At 47.1% G+C, this 16,860-nt stretch overlaps 1 protein-coding gene across 11 annotated transcripts in view; it reads left to right on the top strand.

Moving 5' to 3' along the window:
* The window catches only part of TNS3 (tensin 3), a 342,744-nt gene that overhangs the window by 121,567 nt on the left and 204,317 nt on the right, over nt 1–16,860 (top strand). The window contains exon 1 of one of the 11 annotated variants that reach the window (XM_019539552.1): nt 8,259–8,509. The exons of the other annotated variants lie outside the window; for them this stretch is intronic. The gene's annotated coding sequence lies outside the window, so the exon portion shown is untranslated. Of the gene's footprint in view, nt 1–8,258; nt 8,510–16,860 lie in introns of those variants that run through there. 11 annotated transcript variants of the gene reach the window in all.

The raw sequence follows: 16,860 nt of genomic DNA, 5'->3' as shown, positions 1-16,860 counted from the left end.
TCCGCCCACCCCTGTAACCTGTCTAGGTCCGATTGTAGCCTATTGCTCCCTTCTATCGTGCCCACATCCCCCCACATCTTAGTGTCATCAGCAAATTTGAACAGGGTGCTTTTTACCCCCTCGTCCAAGTAACTGATGAAGATGTTAAGCAGTGTGGGCCGGAGGACTGAGCCCTCTGAACCCCACTGCCCGCATCCCTCCAGGTTGAAAATGATCTATCCACCACCACTCTCTGGGTGCGGCCCTCCAGCCAGTTGGCAACCCAATTGACTGTGTTAGTGTCGACACCACAGTCCCCCAGTTTTTTAAGGAGAACAGGGTGAGAGATAGTGTCAAAGGCCTTCCACAAGTCCAGGAAGACTATGTTCACTGCTACCCCTGCATCTAAGGATTTGGTGATCTGATCATAGAAGGTCACCAGGTTGGTCTGACAGGACCTGCCACTGATGAACCCATGTTGGTTGCCCCAGCATGAAATCCCCTGCTGGCCCCTTGTGGATGTGTGCCAGAATAATTTTCTCAAACAACTTGCTTAGGATCGAGGTAAGGCTAACCAGCCTATAGTTTCCTGGGTCCTCCTTCTTACCCTTTTTGAAGATGGGAACCACATTGGCCCTCTTCCAGTCCTCTGGCACCACACCAGAGCACCACAAGTGCTCGTAAAGCTGAGCCAATTCCTTTAGTACTCTAGGGTGGAGATCATCTGGACCGGCTGATTTGAATGTGTCCAATCCCTCCAGAAGCTTCCTAACTAGTTCCTCGTTAATCCTTGCTCTAGGAGTGTTGTCATGCTCGAGGACAGGCTGGCAATACAGACTGACTTGGACAGGCTTGCAAGATGAGCAGATCATAACTTGATGACGTTTAACACAGAGAAATGTGAAGTGCTCCATCTTGGGAGAAATAATCCACAACATGCTTATAGGCTCGACAGTGCTACTCTTGCCAGCATGACAGCCAAAAGAGACCTTGGTGTCATGATAGACCACAGAATGAACATGAGCCACCAATGTGATGCCGTAGCTGGCAGAGCTAATCAAACACTGGTATGCATCTACTGATGCATCTCAAACAAAACTAAGGATGTCATCCTCCTGCTCTACTCTGCCTCGGTGAGACTGCAGCTGGAGTGCTGTGTCCAGTTCTGGGCAAGAAGGATGGGGAGACATTTGAGAGAGTCCAAAGGAGGGCCACACATGTGATTAGAGGTCTGGAAGGCAGGTTGTATGAGGAGAGGCTGAAAGACTTGGAACTGTTCAGCCTGGAGAAGAGCAGACTCAAAGGGGACTTGATGGCAGCCTATAAGTATATTAGGGGTGTATGTCAGGGCCTGGGGGAGAATCTGTTCACCAAGGCACCTCAGGGGAAGACAAGAAACAGTGGGCACAAACTGATTAAAGATCGCTTCAGATTGGACATGAGGAAAAACTTTACAAGTCAAGTGCTGAGGATCAGGAGCAGACTCCTCCCCAGAGGTGATACAGTTACCCACCCTGGTGAATTTCAAAAAGCGTCTTGACACCCACCTTGCTGGGGTCATCTGACCTCAGCAGTCTTTCCTGCCCAAGTGCAAGGGGGCTGGACCCGATGATCTTGTTAGGTCCCTTCCAGCCCCTAATATCTCTATGAATCTGTAAGGTTTAGCTGGTAATCTTATAGCTAAAGTTTAGACTGGTTATCCACCAAGCTTTATGTGAGAGCTTGCACAAAATGAACACACACACAGGAATATATTAAACCAAAATGAAAGTATATTGTTAAATATAATAAAATATAAGTTAAAAAACAACATAGAACAGTAAAAGAAAAAATTATATTAATGTGTACCAGAGTTGCACAGCAATGGTCAGTCTAGGAACACAGAGATAACAAGATGGCATTGCTTTGCAATCCTGGCCCACAGATTCGTAAATTTGTACTCCCCTCATGCAAAACAGTTGCTTCTTTCTCAAATGGTCCTTTATTACAGATCTTACATACACTGAAGCTTTTTATAACTAGACATCAAACCACTCAGGTAAATACTTTACCTAGACTGTCAGGCAAATACATACCACCCTTCTTGCCTTCCAGATCCTTAGCTTCACTGTCCCTGGGCTCCCCCAGCAGAAAGCAAAGACTAAGTCCTCTGTCCCAGTAACAGGGTCAGGGTGATACTGGGACAAGCTGTAGGAACATTATGCAGAGAAATTACTGAGGGCTTGATTAGATAATTATGTCCAAGATCAATTCTCTGAGAGCTCACCTTTATTACCACCCAGGACAGCAATAGAATCAGCCCACCTCACGGATCAGAAACTCAGTGTCTGGAGCAGAAACCCTCTCCGGGTCCAGCACACAAGTTAAGTGCAGACTTTTATACTCCAAAATCACCCCATCTTATTCATCCAGTCACTTTACCCTCTGGCCTGTTCATCATCAAGTTTTGTATCAAGTACACACTCGGACCACATACTGTCCAATCAAATTCTCATTTGCCTCATGCAGTCTGTAACAGTTCCCATCATCAAACTTTGTATTAAACACTTTCTTGGACCACATCCGGTCCAATCAAATGGCTGTGCACACACTACAATACCCTGCACTTAACAGGTGAATGCTAGCCATTATGCATGTTCCACAGCAAAACTAGGTCAGCGAAGGGGAAGAGTTCACTCTTGCTAGAATAATTTTAACTGAACTGATTACTACACATGTGCAGTAGATCTTATGCACTCAAATAGCAGCTATAACAACTTAGGCAGGGGAGTTGTCCAATGGACTAGAAATTCCTTTCATCACCACCACTGAGAACAGTCCTAGATCCATCATCTTTGGAACCACCCTTCATACAGTTGAAGGCTGTTACTAAATCCCCTTTCAGTATTCTCTTTTCCAAAGTAAGCAAGCCCAGTTCTCATAGCTTCTCATAAGTCCTGTTCTCCAGCTCCCTAACCATTTTCACTGGCCTCTTCTAGACTCTCCAGTTTGTCCACATCCTTTCTGTAGTGGGGGGCCCAAACTGGACACAGTACTTCAGAGTGGGGGGGCCTTACTAGTGCCAAACAGAGGGGAATAATCACTTCCTTTGATCTGGCAGCGCTCATACTAATGCAGCCTAGCACACTGTTAGCCTTCTTTGCAACAAGGGCCCATCGTTGGCTCGTATTCAGCTTATTGTCTACTGTAAACCCTATGTCCTTTTCTGAAGAGCTGCTGCTTAGCCAGTCAGTCCCCAGTCTGTACTAGTGTTCCCTCCTAAGTGCAGAACTTTGCATTTGTCCTTGGGGAACTTCATGAGATTTCTTTTGGTCCAATTTTTAATTTTGTCTACGTTTCTCTGAATTCTAGCCCTACCCTTCAGCTTATCACTACTCCCCACGGCTTGGTGTCATCTGCAAACTTGCTAAGGGTGCATCCCATCATCCAGATCATTGATGAAGATACTGAACAAAACCAGCCCTAGGACTGACCCGTGGGGCACTCCACTTAATACTGGTTGCCAACTAGACATAGAGCCATTGATTACTATACTTTGAGCCAAGCCCGATGATTCAGTCAGTTTTCTATCCACTGTACAGTCCAACCTGTCCTTTCTTAGCTTGCTTGTAGGAATGCTGTGGGAGACTGTATCAAGAGCCTTGCTGAAGTCAAGGTATAACCCTTCTGCTGCTCTCCCTGCATCTACTGAGCCAGGCATCTTGTCATAGAAGGCAATCAGGTTGGTCAGGTATGACTTGCCCTTGGTGAATCCATGCTGACTGTTCCTAATCACCTTCTCCTTCAGGTGCTTAGAAATGGATTCATTGAGGACCTGCTTCATGATTTTTCCAGGGACTGGGTAGAAGACTGACTGGTCTGTAGTTTCCAGGATCCTCCTTTTCCCCTTTCTTAAAGATGGGCACTGTGTTTGCCCTTTTCCAACCATCTGTGACCTCTCCTAATTACCACAAGTTTTCAAAGATGAAGGCCAGTGGCTCTGCAGTCACATCAGCCAACTCCCACTGCACCCTCTGGTGCATCGTGTCTGGCCTCATGGACTGGTTCATGTCCAGATTTTCTAAATAGTCCCTACCCTGTTCTTTTAGCACTGTCAGCTGCTCCCCTCCTCCCCAAACTGTGCTGCCAGGTGCAGAAGTCTAGGAGCTGATCTTGCTTGTGGAGACAGCTGAAAAGGCATTGAGTACTGCAGCCTTTTCCTCCTTATCTGTCACTGGGTTTCCTCCCCCATTTAGTAAGTGACCCATAGTTTCCCTGACCTTCCTCTCATTGCTGACATACTGATAGAAATCCTTCTTGTTACCCTTCGTGTTCTTTGCTAGCTGCAACTCCAGTTGGACTTCAGCCTTCCTGATTTGATCCCTGTATGCCCAAGCAATATTCTTATACTCCTTTCTAGTTATTTGGCCATGTTGCCACTTGTAAGCTTCCTTTTTGTTCTTTAGCTCCCTGAAAAATCGCTGCTAATCCAAGCTGGTCTTCTGCCATACTTTTTAGTCTTTCTGTGCATTGGGTTGGTTTGTTCCTGTGACCTCAGGAACGCTTCTTTAAAGCCAGCTCTCCTGGAGTCCTTTCCCCTTCAGCTTAGCCTCCTAGTGGGTCCTGCCCATCGGTTCCCTGAGTGAGTCAAAGTCTGCTTTTCTGAAGTCCAGGGTCCATACTCTGCTGCTCTCCTTTCCTTTCCTTAGGATCCTGAACTCAATCATCTCATAGTTGCTGCTGCCCAAGTTTCTATCCACTAGTACATTCCCTACCAATTCTTCCCTATTTGTGAGCAGCAGGCAAGAAGAGTATCGCCCCTAGTTGGCCTCTCCAACACTTACACCAGGAAGTTGTCTCCAGCATAGTGGCATGCTTGCTGAAAAATTGCTGAAGCTGATGAAATTCACAAACCAACCTTTTCATTAAGACATGATTTTATTGAGTATTTTTAGCTTGAATGTCTGTTTCCAAAGAGGCCCTTTCTCCCTATTTTTCTTAAACCATGCATCTTGAAGCTTTATAAGGAAATCAAGGCCCACTTATATCAACGCAGTACAGCTGTTTGGACTTTCAGGTCCTAAAATATAAACCAGCTGTTTTTAGGTTTCCCAGTATGGCTTGGTTTAATTTATGTTCTTCTGATTGGAAAAGAGAGGGATTTCAGTACAGTTCTTGTAAACAGTCATATTTTTAGTAAAATAAAAGCTGTTCTATTGTGAAGCGGACTGGCCAGGTTCTCTGATGACACCAGACTTTGGGGAAAAGCATCCGCACCAGAAGACAGGTGGGTGATCCAGGCTGACCTGAACAGGCCCAGCAAATGGGTGGATGAGAACTTGATGGTGTTTAACACTGAAAAATGCAAGGTTCTCCACCTTGGGAAGAAAAACCTGCAGCATCCTTATAGGCTTGGCAGTGCTACGCTGGCTAGCACTACGAAAGAAAGAGACTTGGGGGTCATCATTAACCACAAGATGAACATGAGCCTTCAGTGCAATGCTGCAGCTAGTAAAGCGAGCAAAACACTGGCTTGCATCCATAGATGCTTCTCAAGCAAATCCCGGAATGTCATTCTCCCCTTGTACTTGGCCTTGGTGAGGCCACAACTAGAGTACTGCGTCCAGTTTTGGGCTCCACAATTCAAAAAGGATGTGGAGAAGCTTGAGAGAGTCCAGAGAAGAGCCATGCATATGATCAGAGGTCAGGAAAACAGACCTTACGAAGACAGGTTGAGAGCTATGGGGCTTTTTAGCCTGGAAAAGCGCAGGCTCAGGGGTGATCTGATGGCCACCTATAAGTTTATCAGGGGTGACCACCAGGATCTGGGGGAACGTTTGTTCACCAGAGTGCCCCAAGGGATGATGAGGTCAAAAGGTCATAAACTGCTGTGAGACTGTTTCAGGCTGGACATAAGGAAGAATTTCTTTACTGTCTGAGCCCCCAAGGTCTGGAACAGCCTGCCAAGAGCTAATTGGATGCTTATCTTGCTGAGATCCTATGACCCCAGCTGACTTCCTGTCCTTCAGGCCAGGGGCTGGACTCGATGATCTTCCGAGGTGCCTTCCAGCCCTAATGTCTGAAATCTGATTTATTTAATTTCACTGAGAGGCAATATGTTATTCATAGCAGTAAAATTTCAGCAACTGAGATGTATAATACACCACAGAGATATTATAAATGAAGAGGGCCAAATTCACCATTCTTGTAACATCACAGAAGTTACAGACAAACTGAATGATGCCATCAAAAATTGGTTTAAACCTGTAACAGAACAGAAGTTCAGCGCACATAAACTGCTTTCAAAATGGCCAAAACCAGTTTAAGATGGTTGGAGGTAGTATCAGATTTAACTGATTTAAGGTCAAACCAGCTTATAGAACTTCTGTCACAGATCCCCTCCTGATTCAGGTTAACTCAGTCCCCTAGCATCCCAAGATCCTGTGCAGAACTAGGCTCTGCTGTGCTGTCTGCTCCAGCACCACAGTGTCTGCCATGCCTCTCAGCTCCCTAGCTGGAGCAGTATTACTGCCTCTGTTGGCAGAGATGGGGTGGGAGAGGGTTTGCCCACAGCAAGCAGAACCCCTGCCAGCTCTCATGCAAGACCGTACTCCCATTTGCTGCCACTGCTGCCCTTCTGTCGCTTCCCCATCCCCCTCCTATCCCCACCACTGCTTTGGCACCACGTCCCAGCGCTGCAAGTGGGAACCACGTGATGCTGGTGTGCAGGGGGTTGGGGGGGACCAGAAAAATGGCTGTGGCAGGCAGGGGGAAGGGGAAGTAAGTAGGTGCACAGAGCACAGCAGCAGCTGGGTGGGAGCGCAGGGCCTGCCCCAGTGCACCGGGGCCAGCACCAGCTGGGCCCAGAGTGGGGTGGGATGAACGCAGGGCTGGGATGCCATGGGCTCTATGGAGTCAGGCTGTGCTGCTCAAGCAGGGAGACGAGAGAGCCAGCCCAGCTCCATAGAGGTCCTGCCAGCCCAGGCCCTACGTTCCTCTCACCCCACTCTGGGACTTGCCAATGCTGGCCCCACACTCCCACCTGGGTGTCATTGTGCTCCGTGCACCAGCTCACTGCCCCTTCCCTTGCCTGCTGCAGCCATTTCCCTGCTCCCCGCCACTGACTGGCCACTCTGGCACCATGTAGCTCCCAGCTGCAGTGTTGGGACTGCAGGAACCAGCCCAATTGGCCCTGAGGACTGGGTTGATCACCCACAGTCCTTCCCTACCCCCCTCCCCTACCTCCTTATCTGTATTTCCCTTGGCGCAGGGATGCCCCTGGGCAGAAGCCTCCGGGGGAATGGGGTTGGGCCGGCCTTCCTGTTGTGGCTATTTAGTTCTGCTGCTGGCTCCCCCTGGATCCTGTCATCTTTGACAGGCAGCCAGTGGCAGATGAATATTTATTTTCTAAATTTTTTAGGGGCCCTGCTAGACAAAATGGTTTGGCGGGCTGGATCTGGCCTACAGGACATATTTTGCCCACCCCAATCTACGCAGTTTAGATTAAAAGGCAAAAGTTGAATTGATCCAGCGTTGGGCTTTTTGACGGTCTATACTTAGCTTAATTGATTTTGCCCATATTTTGGAGGAAACTGTAAAGGTTGGCTGTATTAAACCTGATCTTGAGTTATCTCTATTTCATGTAATTATTTGGAGAATTAAAGTTGATTGAATTGCATTAAAAATAGACATAAAATTAGAAAAGGAATCCAGATGCTCAGCCTGCACAGCCTTATACACTGACAGACCACTGTAATTCTGCAAGGCAAGATTTGCTTCCCAAATGTATAGCTCCAAATGCTTTTTAGTTCATTTCATCACTAAAGAAAATAAATAGAGGACTATCATTTCCAGGATTCTGGCAAATATTTTAAACAATTGAAGGAGCATCAACATTTTTTTCCCTGTCCCTGGCTGCTGTTTTGCTACCAGATGGTCAGGGTGTTGTATCTTTAAAGTAGATATTAAAATTTAATACCTCAGAGGCTTCTCAAATATCCTGTTGTATGTCTTGCATTAACTAACTGTGACTTGAAGGCTTGAACTTTGTGGCACATGTCTGCTCCTATCGTAAAATGACTCAATCAGTTAAATGGGCCTTATCACTCCACAGCTTGATTTAAGGTACTATTAACCAGTGACAATTACCAGGGAAAATTGTGACTTGACCTTTATACCCTCTCATCTTTTTACAGCTCGTTGCCAAAACATTCTACATACCTGTACTGTTGCTATTTGTAAATTACTTTAATAAATTACTGTTGTAACAGTGGAAGCACAGAGAGCAGCTCCTCAGGTTGCTGTTTTAACCAAAGCCACAAACTGAACATTAGTTATTTATTTTGTTGAGGGCCAACATGGAAGTCATCCCTTTTGGTTCCTGCTATTTTGGTTTTTAAAACTCCTGTCTTCTAGTTCCTGTAATGAAATACATCTTCAACCTCTATTATCAATTCATCCACCTTTGAAGATTCGCTGACGAGAAGAATAACATGTATTTGGATGGTAAACAGGGTCTGTGTCCTGGCTGTGTCCCAAAACAGCAGAGAATGTGAGAAGGAGGGAAAAGAAGCAGAGAGAGAAAGCATGAAAAGTAAAAGTAAGTGGGGGAGAAAGAAGCCAAGCAAGAATAGAAATACCTTGGTGAAAGAGAAACTGAACTGACATGTTGGACTGATGTTTCAGCAGTTAAAATTTGGCTGAAAACCTGCTTTTGATATGGGGGGAATATGAAATGTGAGAATGGGAGAAAAGAAAGGGAAAAAAAACAAGGAAGAATTCGATTTTGCATGCATGGTTTAAGGAAAGTTCGGCTGTTTCTGTTGAAAACTTTTTGGACCAACTTTTGGGATTTGTGACTACCATTGTCCTTATTGAGATTGTTCAGTGGATAACGCAAACAATCTCTCTGTGCCATTATTGTATAATATGCTTTTTTAAACATCTCTTCCCCCCAAAAATATAGAATTACCTCAGGCCCCTGGCGGACATTGTTAAAGGTGCTGTGGCATCTGATTGCTTCTTGCCTTGCTACATGTGCATCATTGTGGGATCGGAGATAAACTTGGTAAAATATAGACTTCACCGATTTGGGTCAAACCAGTTTATGCAAAGTCTGTCCCAGATCCCTTCCTGGTTTAAGTTAAGTGCGTGATTGTGGGATTGGAGATCCCCATTGTGCCATATTGCTGGTGCAGAGGGAACCCAAGATCATGATCCTAGGCTCCCCCTCCACCAGCATGTAGCAATTCTGTTAGCTTATCTCTTCTCCTAGCCCTGGGAGCATATTGGAGTCAAGGGCTCTGTTGTACTGTGGAGGCTGGGAGCGCAGATCAGCTTCTGCTCCCAGCCACAAGTGCGCAGTGGAGTCCTGTGCCTCAGCAACTGGAAGTGGTAGCTGGCTGGGGCTCCCCGTCTTGGGGGCACATCAGAGCTCTTGATTTTGGTGCTCCGTGGAGGCTAAAAATGTCAGTCACCTGATTATTGTTCCAGCTTGGGGAATGCATGAGAGTCATGAGCTCTGATGTGATCCTGAGGCTGGGAGCTCCCATCAGCCTGGCCACATGTGCAATTTAATTGGTTAATCACATCTTAACTGTACATCTGTCAGGGGCCTCATTCTCATAAAGCACATGCCATCTGTTTTTAATGTGACCCTAAAACAGACTCACTAAATTTTGAGTGCACTACTCTTCGTAGTATAAAGAAGCTCTTGGATTATAGCTGAAAGATTGGCTTCTTCAGTTTCATCTTAAGTGTGTTCAGAGCACTGGAAGACAGGGGATCACTAACTTTGGTTAATCAGGTGTGACCTTCAAATACTCAGGAATATGACAGTGACCAAGCCTCAGTTGGAGCCTGCAAATGTGAAGCTATTCATCTTTGTCAGGTGTGATAATCGTTTCTAGCTGAGATGCAACTGAAATCATGAAAGCATCACTACTGAATTGGGTTTGGTTGAAATAGATTTGAAATGGCAATGGCTAGTTTATCTAATCCAAAAGGGATTCCACAGTATGGAAAGGTATAGGGGTGCACCATTAGAGATTTTGGGAGCCAAGATGATAACTGATTTTTAAGGAGGCATATTGGCTGATACCAATCCAATTTCTGATACCAGCCTGGCAGCTTAGTAAATCTGCGTACAGCTGGTAAATCTGGAGGGTAGGGGGCAGGTAAAGGCCCTCATGGTGGGAAAGGAGTGGGGCTGGGGTTTGGACTGGGGCAAACGCTGCCCAGCCAGGGCAGGGTGAGCATGGGACAGAACCACAGCTTGTTAGGGGAACGCACAGGGAAGGGGCGTGGCTCTCGCTGCTGTGTGATGCTAGTCTGGGAGCCGCTGGTCCGCCACTCACCCACTCATCCGGTGGCTCCCCCTTTGCTCATGCCACTCGTCTGGGACAGCATGGGGGGGGTGCCCCCAGATCTGTGTGGGGCAGGGCAGACTGGGAAGAGCCCCGTGCAGCCATGGTCCCACTCACCCTCCCCTGCCTCGTGCAGGGGTACACGCTCCCCCCCATGCCTCTCAGATGAGTAGCAAGTGCCAGACCAGCAGCTCCTGGATCAGTGGCATGCAGTGGGAACCCTCCTCCTTCCCTGTGCCCGCTAGATGAGCCACGTCTCCATCCCATACCAGTCCCACCCCAGCTGGGCAGTGCTAACCTCTGCCCCAGCCCCACTCCTTCCTCACTGCGGAGGCCTTGATCTGCACCCCCATGCCCCTTCCCTCCCCCTTCCCCTTCCACTACACCAGACTTACCAGCTGTATGCCGCTCTCCAAGCTGCCAGGCTTTGCTCCTCTTTGCCTATGTGCTGTGCTGCAGCTGCATGCACCATGGGCATTTATCGGCCACGTTAGGCCGATTTCCGATGCAATGTATTTTTTTTATATTGGTGCTGATCTGATATCAGACCGATGTGTCGGTGCACTGCTAGAAAGGGAATTGACAATTGTGCTGTTGTAATCTTCAATTTGCTTGCAGAGGGTAGTGCTTGGGACATCTGGGAGAATTTAAATGCCATTCTCATGTCCCTGCCTGTCATTTTTCAAACCGCTAGTACCAAAGCTTCCATACAAACGCACCTTTGGCATTGGAAGAGCATTTCACAGATGTGACATTCTCCATTTTGATGCATGTCCAAGTTTACATACATGTAAATGGGGGTGGAGGAAAGGGTGTGTGCAGAGCATGGGGCTCATTTTTCTTCTTCCGAAGTGTTGAAATTCTGTGTCTCCTGTTAGGCATATAATGAGTGTTTTGGGCATATGTAAAAGCCAGTGAAGATAAATATGTTGAATAATATAAATATATAATAAGTGAAAAGCAAGCCATTCTACATGACCATGTTGAATGACGCATATAAACTTTGCTCATATTTTTGGAGTGTACATTTCTAGATAACAGCAATTCTGAGCTCAGGGAGAAATAAAAATGAGCACCAGTTGTGAGGTTTTTTTACTGTTAGATTTCCTGTTTCTGTCTGATGGGCAGTTCTTCATATCTGGTTCCTTCCTTCCACCAGATCTTGTACTACCAAACAAGAGAACGTAAACGTCGTATTATTCTTTTTCAGGCTGGTTGCCAGGTGTAGAGATTGAACCTAGGATCTCAGATTCTAAAAGCATGAGGTCTTCCTCTGACATGATATACTATTCAGTCTCTTACAGTAAAGCAGTAATGCATTCACAAACAAATGTTGTGGCCTGATAATATATTAATAGGAACCAGTATATTCTGAGTTACATGCAAAAACCCACAATAATTGGAACCCAGTGCTTTTGAAACAAGTTTTATAATTTATTTACTAAGCCAGTGGCCAGCAAGTTTAACACTCTGCAGGCTGGAACAACCCAGCTACAGTGGTGTGTCAGGGGCAGAGGCTTTTCCCTGCACTTGCCCCAGGGCCAGGTAGCTGAAGCTTGTTCTTCCTGTACCCACTTCCCAGCTGTGGAGTAAGCGCAGCTTCCAGTGGGTAGGGAGCTATGCCAGGGCAGGCAGCTGCAAACTGTGTACATGCTGCCACTGCTTCTCCCCAACCCCTGTGCAGCTCCCCACCTCCAGAAGCTGTGTCTGTGCCACAGCTGAGGATGGAGGTTGAAAGTAATAGGGAGAAGTGGCAGCAGCACAAGTGTGGATGACACTAAGATGTGGGGAGAAGTGACACCACTGGCTCCAGCCTGCAACGGTAGCCTGCTGTTGTCCTGCACACAGATCTGGGGACATAGGCCTCCCTGGAAGAGCCAAATACAGCCCTCCTGGGAGGTGCTGAGCAGCAAGAGGTATGCTCCCTCCCCCCTACACCCACTGATGGTTCTCTCCACAGCTGGCACTGTGGCTGCTCCTGGGGCCACTGCAACAGGGACTACAGTGAGTGCAGACAAGTTGTGCCATGCCCCGTGCTGGCTGGGGCTCTGCTTCTTCCCACTTGCCGCTGCCACTGCCACAGCAGCCTCAGGAGCAGCTGACACCAGTTGGGGTGAGTGGGGACAGGCAAAGCACGGTGCAGTCCAGTGGCTGTGCAGTGCCTGCAGTGCAGGCTGCTGGTGCCCACCACTCCCAAGGCTGTTGCGGCAGGGGCTAGGGTGAGTGGGAGCCCGGCCTCATGGCCCTTTCCCCTCCTCCCACAGACATACCTGCTTGGGTAGGGGGGAGGCACCTATACCGATCTAGTAAGAGTGAATTTACCTCGCATATAACGAGATCACCATAGATTGAAGTGGTGTTTTTAAAAAAACACTGCTTCATTTTAGGGAGAATTAAACCCCTGTGTCATGTACAAACCCCCTCTGTCCCTAGCCAAAGAGAATTAAAGATTGAATTTGAAAAATGAAATATAATAACTATAAAGTGCATGTCCTAATGCATCCTGTTCAGTGCATCCTGTGCATCCAAAATCTATTGAAAATTAGACTCAATGTGTGTGCTTTAGTTTCTTTGACAAAAATGGATTTTTTTCTCTTTTTGGTGAAGGAGGGTCTTGCTAAACATGGCATCTAACAGGATGGAGTTTTGTCTGATACAAACATACATTAGGCCATTATTAAATAAAGAAGAATGAATTTCCAGAGCTCAGTGAGCACATATACACATGCAGCAAGGCTGCTCCGACTCACTGCAATTACAGCATCTCAGAGCATTCTCAGTTAATCAAGTCTTCTGGAGCTTGGTAATTACTGCACTCCAGCAGACTTTAACAATATGTGTATCAGCATCCCCATGCTGAAAAATGGCGGTAGGGGCGCTTTATCTAAAGCTTGTTTGAACTTTATTTAAAGCGCCCCCGCTGCCATTTTTCAGCATGGGGACATAGATACGTGTGATATTCTGGGCACTTTAGAGTGACTCTTGGAGCTGCTCTAATTAAAGCAGCCCTGCTTCCTAGCTCTCAGAGCAAGTGTATAAATGCTCAGTGCTGTCAGGGTTATTTCCTGAATCCAGTATTAACTTTAGCCCTATTAAGGTAAGTTGTGTAATTTTTTTTTTCCAGCTTGGCTTGAAGTTCCTGCCATGACACAGGCTAGAATATGTCTTTTGGAAGAAGGCAAATGCCTTTCAGTAATGAAGCAGTGTACATAACTAAGGCAGCTAAGCCTGCTAAATTCAGTAACATAATGCATTTGCTAGACATTGGGCATTTTCTACTCCTTTCCATTTTTCTGGTAATGTTTGGGTTGTGAGGCATTTTATGCTTGTTTCAGACTGTTCAGTGGTATTAACATTGATTTGTCATGGGAAAACTTCATGTGTTTTTTCCTTATTACCTTTTCCTTATTACCAAATTGAGTTGTATGGTCTCTGCTTAATTGCAGTGGACTCGTCAGAATAAGGAAGAGTATTACAATCCAAGCAGAAGTCTTTGTTTTGTTTCTGCTGCACAGTCGCCTCCCATTGCAAGGGCAGTGTTTCCTGTCACAGCCTGAGAGCTCTGGTTATAAAACGGGTAGAACTGCCATGCAGACTTGGAGGACTTTGGTCTTCTCGGCATTTGCTTACAGTTTAAAGCACTTTCTCAAGGTGGCATATCTAGGATAGTGTGAGAAGAACCTGACATCAGGCCCCCCTCTAAATTATTCTTAGGCAACCCCCTTTAAAAAAAAATGTTAGCAAAGTATAAGCTTGTGGATAGTCAGCAATTTTAAAGTTAAACATTACCATGTTGTTGAGGGTGGCTGTGTATCTTTCAGTAATGGAAGTCAATCCCCTTAGCTTCAGATATGAGATTAGTATAGTAAATTTGGATGTTTATAGGCTAAATGTGTCCTACCCTTTTTCTTAGAGGTGCTGGGGAGTGGATTTATATTTTAACTTCTCCAGACTGAATGTTGAGTACCCAGTCTCAGCAGTGGCTTATTTTCACTTAGTGTTTTCTGACAAAAGTAATTTCTTGTCAAAGTGGGCTGATTTCCTACTTTCTCCCCTCTCTAATTTAGTGCCTTGGGGAAAGTCATGTTCTGACTTGTCTTATCAACATTTTTCATAGCTGTCCTGTAAATTTAGTAACTGCCTTTAGTCAGTTTTCTAGCTGATTATTTTCACAGGGGGAGGAGGGTATCTCCTTTAAATGTCTTTGTTCCATTTTGTTAAGTGCTGATAAGAGAAAAGATGAAGCTCAGGCCTGTTTTGGGGTGCTTTAGTTTCCTTGTTTTCCAGGTGTCTTTAAAACACAGGTCAAACCTGAGGCTTTCATGGAAAGTTAAAGTTGATCCCATTGATCATCTAGCTCAGGGGTGGGCAAAATACAGCCCATGGACTGGCTTCAGCCTGCCAGTTAATTACATCTGGCCCACAGCCCTCTGCATAGAGCTAAGCCCCACCTGCTGCTGCATGGGGCAGCCCACACCATGCTTCCACCTGCCCCCACCCCATGCTCACTGATAGCACCACCCAGCCAGTGCTCACAGTGCTGCTGCTGTACCTGCTCAGGTACTGCTAGACTCACCAACCTCTGGTGGCTCCTCCTCCTCTTCCAGCCTCTGCTGTGCCACTCAGGGCAGCTGATAGTGTGGGGAAGCAATAGGGGCTGTGGAGATGGATGTCGAGAACCACATACCCAGTTAGCCGGAAGAAACTGCAGCCAGGTGGCTACTGCCCTACTGTGCAGGCTCCAGCTCCTGTCTGTCTTCCACCCTCTGTACCTGTCTGGTGCAATGAGCAGCCACCTGCGGGCAGCCAAGTGGATGGAATGCAGCTCTGCCAGGAAGCTGGGCATGCTGGCCAGGGCCACGGTCAGGTCAGTACTATTAGCAGGTGTGGGGCAGGGCAGGGGTGAGTGGAAGCATGGGGCAGAACACACCTGCACCACACTGTGCTGCCTGAGTGAACTCTGCTGCACACACCCTCTCCTTCCCCCCTCCCCCCCATCCCCATCCATGGCCAGGTCTTGGCACCTATCACATGAGCATGCCCCATACACCCACCCAACCCCCACGTCCTCCCATGCACAATATACAAGAGAGATTTATTTTGAGCTGTTGTGCTCCTCTATATACACTACTAAAAAAACCATAAATCAGGACAAAAATGACTTTTTAAAATAAAAGTAAAATATGTTATAGTGGATATTTATACTGTATGTTATAGTGGATGTTTGATTTTTAGTGTATGATTTGCTTTTTATTTATAATTTGTTAAAATGATATCCTCTGAAAGATTTTATATGTGCAGCACTTGACAGTTCACCAAAACTTGTTAAATGGCCAGCTAGCCAAAATAATTGCCCACCCATGGTCTAGATATTAAGAAGGGTGAGGAAGCATTCTGTTCATTTAAATAACAAAGGGAACAGGAGATCTTCCACTGCATTTACTTGAAGGTGGATGAGCATGACTTGCTTTTAACGACTTTTTGTTGTACTTTCTTGCATCTTTGATTGTAGTTGAATAATTTGATTCAATGTTTTGACTATATTATCCAGTTTAGGGGTGCACTGATGGAGATTTTTTGTCCCAATACTGATGACCAATTTTTAACAAGCCATAGCGGTCAGTACTGATCCAATTGCTGATATACAGCTGTATAGCATGGAGACCAGCATCTGGCTAGTAAATCTGTTGTGGGGGGTGGGAATGAATGTGGAGGTGCAGATAGAGGCCGCCATGGTGAGGGAGGTAGTGTGGGGCCGGGGTTGGGCACAGGATGGAGCCATGAATTCTGGGGGCACAGGGAGGGAGGAGCAGCTCCCGCCATTGCATGCAGCCGAGAAGGGCATGGGGCGGGGGTTGTCCCCAAATCTGTATGTGGGGTGAGGGCAGGCTGCTGCTGCAGGCTGAAGTTGGAGTGGCACCGGGCTCTTCCCAGTGGAGGTTTGGGTGGGTGGCAACAGTGCTGGGGGGGAGGGCGGGGTGCTGCAGGACTCCAAAATTCATTATTTTGGAGCCCCCCTCCCAGCACCACTGCTGCCTGCCCTGAGTAGAGCCCAGCCCAGCCCCCTGCTGGGAAGAGATTGGCACCCCCCACCGGCCCCAGCACACAGCGGCAGCCCATCCTTGCCCAGCATACAGGTGCACGTAGCAGCAGGAGCTCCTTCTCCCTCCTCACTGCTTAGTCCTGCACCCCACCCCAGCTAGGCAGCACCTGCCCCTGCCCCGTACCAGCCCCACTCCCTCCTTCACCATGGGGGCCTCTGTCTGTGCCTCCCCACATCCCTTCCTTCCCCCAACAACAGACTTGCCAGCCAGACCCAGATGCTCTCCACGCTGCCAGCCTGTGCTTGTGGCCGCCTGTGTGCTGCGCTGTGGCTATGCACACACACAAGGCGTTTATCGGCCACAACAACCAAAAAAAGCTGATTGCCGATATGGTCAATTTTCCATATATCAGTGCCAGTCCAATATGGAACCAATGTATCGGTGCACCTCTAATCCAGTTTCCTTTAGGAGTAGGACTCCCTGCACCCCCCCCC

This window comes from Crocodylus porosus, unplaced genomic scaffold (assembly GCF_001723895.1).
Source record: "Crocodylus porosus isolate Cpor-Errol unplaced genomic scaffold, CroPor_comp1, whole genome shotgun sequence".
Taxonomy (NCBI): Eukaryota; Metazoa; Chordata; order Crocodylia; family Crocodylidae; genus Crocodylus; species Crocodylus porosus.
Note: the sequence above shows the minus strand (reverse complement) of the source record. Positions and strands in the feature narration are given on the sequence as shown.